We start from the raw sequence: 7500 nt of genomic DNA on the forward strand, positions 1-7500 counted from the left end.
TGGGACATAAAGCTTTTGACGCATCATAACAGGAAATCGTGTATTATGCATGCACACAAGATAGTTGATGTAAAACTGAAATGGTTTCAGCTGAAAATAATACACAAATATTTATGTACAAAACTTATTTTAAAAGAGATTGATGTTAATGATAATAATGATAATAACAACTGTATTTTTTTGTAGAGAACACAAAGACAGTATTGATCATGATTTTTAGAAGTGCAATTATGTGCAAATGTTTTGGAACGTTTTAAAAGAGAGATGTGTAAACGTAGGAAATTGAAAGCTAACAGAATCACTTGTGTTATTTGGATATTATGTGACAATAACAACTGATGCTGTTTTGTGTTTTATGGTATTGTTTGCAAAGTATTACTTATAATTATTTATGTAAAATTGAAAACAGCTTTCCACAAGTATCAGGCTTTAAAAAAAAAAAAATTTAATACATTAAAAACTCGATATATTATTGAAGAATATAATGCATATGTTAACTTTAACCAAGCCACTTTTTTCTGCCAGATGGCTGCCTTACAAATTATAGATGACAAATGATTAATAACCTATTCGTGATTAACGAAAATTAACCACCTACATTTATTTTCTTTTTATTGATATTGGTAAGAAATGAGTGTGATGATGTTCACTTACTGTGAACTTACTCTAAGATAACTTGACAGTTTGTATACGTTAGCAGCTTGTGTAAGATTCAAGAAACGAATGATAATACTCCAGGATGGTAACCAACCTATGTATAATCCAGCTGCTTGGCTGGTTCTCTCTATCAGTCTGTTTGTACATTTTTTTTGTTTTTCTTTCTTTATGAATGTCCATTAAGATGTTGTTGTTGTAAAATGTCAACCTATCAAAATGGAATTTTTAAAATGTTAAAAAAAAAGAAAAGAAAAAGGAAACGTTGCTTTATCCGAGTAGCCAGCTAAAACGAGAACTATGATGTACTATACATGGTCAATCATGACCAAAGGAGACCTCAGTAGTCAAACACATACACACACACACACACACTCACACACACACACACACACACACACACACACACACACACACACACACACACACACGCACACACACATGTGGTCATTGTGCATTCATATCATGCTGTTCTCCGGAAAAAAAAAATCTTCGACAGTGGATACGTGAACAAGAATTCCTTACAAGGAAAGCAAGAGAGGAATGAGAAAAAAAAGAAAGAAAAAAAGCAAGAAGGGTAAACAAAAAACAAAAACAGAAAAAAAAAACCACAAAAAAAAGAAAAAAAAGAGAAAAAAATCGATCATTTCATCCTGTCTGCTAATTAAGTTATGTCTGATGTGCTGATTTTCTTTAATTTAGGGGGGGAAATGGTGCCGTGAAATGGAACTCGGATAAATACAAAGCGGATTTTGTGTGTGTGTGTGTGTGTGTGTGTGTGTGTGTGTGTGTGTGTGTGTGTGTGTGTGTGTGTGTGTGTGTGTGTGTGTGTGTGTGTGTGTGTGTGTGTGTGTGTGTGTGTGTGTGTGTGTGTGCGTGTGTGTGTTCGTTTTTTGTTTAGTAGCGTCTATCGACATTGTGACTTCAGACGAAAATCCACCCACACTATCCTGGACGATGCACCTCTTTGACCGTCGCTTCCACGGTGGCTTGCTTTTTCATGTTTAACGAAAAGAAACAAAAACATCCAATAAAATACGAAATTTCAACAGTTTACCAGCGGGGCTTCTAATTAAACTTTGGATTGCTTCAATACTTAAATCGTTGCCATTCGAAAAAGATGGAGCAGTAGAATATATAACCGAGGTAATTAATTCAACAAAATTTCACTTGTTCACATTAATAGATGAAATTCATAGGAGTGATTAGTTTTCCAACAAATGCAAGTCCTTTTAGAAGCAAACTTATTTCTTCTTCTTTACTCGTCTTTATGATTATTAGACGAGTGGGCTTTATTTCACTGTTCTGACCTGCTGTTTCAGAAAAAGAACAGAGTCAGTCAGTCTCCGGAACGGTCTGCTGGTTTTCTCCAATAAAGAACAACCTTCAGCCAGCATTTCGTAGGAAATCAAGGCCTTACATGCAGGTCAAATGTCAGCTTTCCCCCACCCCTTCGCGCTTTACTTTACTTTATAAATAAATAAATAAATATATATATATATATATATATATATATATATATATATGTATATATATATACACGCAAAGCAGAATGATGCAGCATTTTTTTAGATCAGTCTGCTCGCTTTCACGCCTCCTTGAAAACTAGACAGATAAACAGGTTATCCATAAAAAAAGAATTCAAGGTTATGACACTGACACCACGTTCGCAGTGCTTACACTCAACTGAAGTGTACAAAGTCAATTTCTTTCTCCGAATATCCAAAGCAAGGCAATAAATTTCGCTGGCGTTCTTACCATTTCTTTCATCATCTGTCAAAGATACACTGACAGGGTCTCTTTTCTAAAATATTAAAATTTCTTCGTCGAAAAGTGTATGTGCATTTGTTGTGAATATCATCGCAGGATTTACATGCAAACATTTTTAAGACTGATTAGCCCTTGTAGCTAGCGCACACACTCAAACTCTTTTTTTTTATCACAAAAGATTTCTCTGTGTGAAATTCGGGCTGTTCTCCCCAGGGAGAGCGCGTCGCTACACTACAGCGCCACCCATTTTTTTTGTATTTTTTCCTGCGTGCGGTTTTATTTGTTTTTTCTATCAAAGTGGATTTTTTCTACAGAATTTTGCCAGGAACACCCCTTTTGTTGCCGTGGGTTCTTTTACGTGCGCTAAGTGCATGCTGCACATGGGACCTCGGTTTATCGTCTCATCATAATGACTAGCGTCCAGACCACCACTCAAGGTCCAGTGGAGGGGGAGAAAATATCGGCGGCTGAGCCGTGATTCGAACCAGTGCGCTCAGATTTCTCGCTTCCTAGACGGACGCGTTACCTCTAGACCATCACTCCACTATCTCAACTTGTCTGAGTCCAAGGCAAAGCGAAAGCCGTCAGCAGAGTTCTCAGGAGGAATTGTCCTGTTTGTTTGTGAAAACAGAGCAGACACCATCACTAAACAGAGGTGAAGCGACTCAGAAGCAGTGCAGGGCCCCTCTGGTGGGTGGGCTAAAGGGTATCATTGCGACATCTGACAGCTAGGAGTAAACGATTGGCGCTGATACTCGAATTACAACAAGACGAGGTGGGGTGCGGATGGATACCTTGGTTTTTTTTTAAAAACTGGCGAGCGTGACTGTAAGACACGAAAGATGGGTCAAGAAATCAAGAGAGAAAGAAAAATGTATATAGACAAAATTAAGAAAGAAGAGGAGGTGGTGATGGAGGAAGGGATGGAGACGGTGGGTGGGTAAAATGGTAAGAGAATGGGGAAAGTTCAAAGGGGAAATGAACAAGTAATGGAAAAAGGAGATTTTAAAGGGGATAAAGCCAAAAGAAGAAGAAAAACAAATAATGGGAGGAGGGAGAAAAGGAAGAGGAATAGCAGGTAGGGAGGAGTGGGAAGCAGAAGAAGAAGAAGAAGAGAAAGAAGAATCAGAAGAAGAAGATGAAGGAGGAGGAGGAGGAAGAGGAGGAAGAGTAGTACGAGACCAAGCATACAGGGGTGGGGGCGGGGGAGGAGGAGGAGGGGGGGGGGGGGGGGCGGGGGAGGGTTGAAGACGTAACGGGAAGATACTTAAAAAAAACAAAAACCAACAACTTTGTCTCTGTTTGTCGGGAGGGATGGGTGAGGCGAAAGGGAAGGGGACAGGTGTAGTAGTGAGTGGGAGGGATTCAAAATGAGCCGGGGTGGTGGTGGTGGTAATGCTGCTCCGAGGTCTTGGAATGTGGGACATTAAAAAAAAAAAAGAAGTAAAATTATCGCCATCAAAGCAAAGGGGAGAGAAAGAACAAACCATAAAAGGGATGAGGAATTGTTGTTTTCCGCCCAGCGCTCTGGCCAAGACGCGTCAGCTTCAATCTCCATCCACTGATGCGGGTTTGGAGAGAGAGAGAAAAAAAAAAAGAAAGATGAAGAGGTATGATGGACGGTAAACATGTTTAAAAGGATCTCGAAAAAAAAAGAAGCGTCAAACACATTTGTGTTGCTCAGAGACAGGAAGACGAGGAAAGTTGCAGCTGATCTACGATTCATTCTGTTTCCAAAACTTGATCATTTACGAAAGCAACTTTAACTCACTCAGTACGGCCAAGTCCTCTCTTCTCCTCCACACAGACCCCTCGGATGTCCAGTGGGTGTCTCAATGACCCAACCTTCAGCTTCCGTCGTCAGAATTGTGGTATTCTTTGTCAACATTCACCTCTTCAGTATAAGAGCCTTCCGCTTGCAATATCTTGATGATGGTAATTGGGGTGAAACGCGGTTAGCGTCGTCTCTTTCGCCGTTCGTATGGAGAGAGTTAAACATTTCATAATCATTGTTAAAGCGTTGTTCCTGTTGCCGCATATGTATGTTTTGAACGGAGAGAACAACACAGAATTATAGAGGTCCAGCTTTGTAACTTTGGCTTTCACATAGCTGCTACTCCTTACTCATCCTTCAGTCTCCACCACACGACGCAGGGCTGGTTCTTTTGATTAGTAATGTCCCTGTCTTTGGAATAGATAGTGTCAAAGACAAAAAAACACAAACAAACATCACTGACATATTTGACGAAATAAACATTTATCTTCGGTGGGATCCAATCCTCCCCTTAAGCCGTGAAGGATTTTGCACACAGCCACATGCATACAATCAATCATTAAAATCACAAGTACGCTTTTCAACCACTATGGAATATATTTATTTCAGGGAACGAATACATAAACCTACCGGACAGAGACAGACAGACAGACAGGTTATCCTGACAGATTTATAGCATGAAAAAACAAACAAACAAACAAAAAATCAAAAAAACCCACAAAACAACAAAAACAAACAAGAACCTTACTTGCCTGATCCGTTGAAGATAAAACACATAGAACTCCTCCCTTCCTTGTCTGTAAGAAAAAAGAAGATGAAAAGCCATATCACAACTGTTCGATAAATCGATAAATAGCACGTCTAGTCAACGGATGAACACACACACACACACACACACACACACACACGCACGCACATACACACACGCACGCGCACACACACACACGCACGCACACACACACACACACACACACAGACACACACACACAGACACACACACACACACACACACACACACACACACGCACGCACGCACACACCCACGCACACACACACACACACACACACACACCAAAATCTCTTTTATCTCCTTGTCCTTTCACACATTTCCTGTCGGCTTTTTTCCCCCGCGTTCGTTATCCAGCTCTTCTACGAGCCAAGTGCTAATCACCCCCCTTATTGTGTGGTTCTTAACAAACAGGTTTTTCAGCCACCTTGTCCTTTCTTCCGCTTTGAACTGCTGGACGCAAGACAAAACCAGGCACAAAGCAGTGTGACGTATTTATGGGGAAAGTGACGTCAGGGCGAAATGGAAGATCATGACCCTTATTAACTGACTGTCATCAGACCAAAAACAAAAATCATGGAAAAGCCTTGCACATTTTTTTTTTTTTTTTTTTTTTTTTCCGTTTTCAGACTTTCTATATCACGTTACATTCTGATTCTTGATGCAGGCCCAGCTGCGCTGGGCAGGCCATGTAGTTCGCATGCCAGACCACCGGCTCCCCAAGAAACTGCTGTACGGCGAACTCCAACATGGCAAGCGCTCCCATGGAGGCCAAAAGAAGCGCTTCAAAGACACTCTGAAAGCTTCTCTGAAGGCCTTCAGCATCAGCCACGACACATGGGAGCTGAATGCAATGGACAGACCAAAGTGGCGTTCAGCTGTCCACAAAGGCACAACAGAATCGCTGCAACAGAGCAACGCAGACAGGCCAGGAAAAGCAGTGCCAGCAAGTCTCTGACAGCCGCCACCATCCCCTGTCCACACTGCGTCAGAACCTTCCGGGCGCGGATTGGCCTGATCAGTCATCTGCGCACCCACAGAGCCCAACCCACCCACCCCCAGGATGACCAGATGGTTCTCGTCGATCCCGACGGACGAACCACGTTACATTCTGATATGACATGTGAAGATAAAAGAATGCTTTTAAGAAAACTGATTATGTAATTTTTTTGCCCCATCTGCACTGTTTCAGCAGCATTTCTCCAACGCCTCTCATTCCAAGTTTCCCTTACACAGCCACATCTGGGTTCGACTGTCCCAGTTCTAAAGTCAGCAGTCAACAGGGAACCATCGCTATTAGGGCGCCAGAAGGCTACACACCAAAAGAGCCCTTGCACTGTTGCTGATTCACTTTAGTTTCAGTTTCAGTTTCAGTAGCTCAAGGAGGCGTCACTGCGTTCGGACAAACCATATACGCTACACCACATCTGCCAAGCAGATGCCTGACCAGCAGCGTAACCCAACGCGCTTAGTCAGGCCTTGAGAAAAAAACAACAACAAAAAACAAACAAAAAAAAACAAAAAAACAAAAACAAAAACGGGGGAATAAATAATAGATAAGCTTACATAAATAAATAAATAAATGAATAATAATTATAATATAGAAAAAGGTAGTAGTAATAATAATAGTAATACTAATAAAATGATAATAAAAAAAATTAAAAAAAGATAAATAAGACAACAATGGTGATAAATAAGCGAATAAATGTAAAATATGAAGACACACATTCACACATACACCCACACAAATGCACCAAACATGCAGTTTCACAGATATGAAAGTACAGTCAAATACATATAAACGTACATGAGCTCCAACACACACACACACACACACACACACACACACATTACCTTGCACCTCCTCCACCCCCTCCTCCACACACTCATTTCTAGTCTACGTATCGCAGCTTCCACGGCACACACACACACACATACACACACTCACAGAGATGAACACTTACTTGTACAAGCACACATACATACGCCCATATCTCCCACCCCCAACCCCACACACATATATACAAAGATATATATATATATATATATATATATATACGTTCCAATATCCTGTTGCTCCCACAGTGCAGGCATGCATACACTCACATAAAAAGTAATGCCCCGAGTGAGGATCGAACTCACGACCTTCAGATCGCTCTGTTTTCAGTGATTATGAGACTGACGCGCTACCTACTGCGCTATCGAGGCACTGTTCACTTTAGTGGTGTGCAGTAGTGCCTGTTCTGATTCAACACACATAGGACACCAACTACTAAGCCCCCTACTGACGACAATAATGGCTCAGTCGCGGAGCCAGACTGAGTGAGCGTCCCTCCCACCCCCTCTCCAGAGTGAAGACCGCTACTACGTACCTCCAACAACAGTCTCCCATGAATCTGCCGACACTGAAGAACTACATCGTCTAAACTTGATTTGAAATTGGCCATTTAAAACAAAGTCAGGGTTGATGGTGGAGGGTTCCTTGTGCGTTTCTATCAAACTACGACGGAAAAGA

At 41.3% G+C, this 7500-nt stretch overlaps 1 non-coding gene across 1 annotated transcript; it reads right to left on the minus strand.

Moving 5' to 3' along the window:
• Window positions 1–7102: 7102 nt before the first annotated feature.
• On the minus strand, window positions 7103–7193 carry Trnam-cau (transfer RNA methionine (anticodon CAU)). Its single transcript is given in 2 exon segments — window positions 7103–7138; window positions 7157–7193. It is a non-coding gene; the product is annotated as a tRNA-Met (tRNA).
• Between the last annotated feature and the right edge of the window lie 307 nt (window positions 7194–7500).

Source organism: Babylonia areolata, chromosome 19 (genome assembly GCF_041734735.1).
Source record: "Babylonia areolata isolate BAREFJ2019XMU chromosome 19, ASM4173473v1, whole genome shotgun sequence".
Lineage (NCBI taxonomy): Eukaryota > Metazoa > Mollusca > Gastropoda > Neogastropoda > Buccinidae > Babylonia > Babylonia areolata.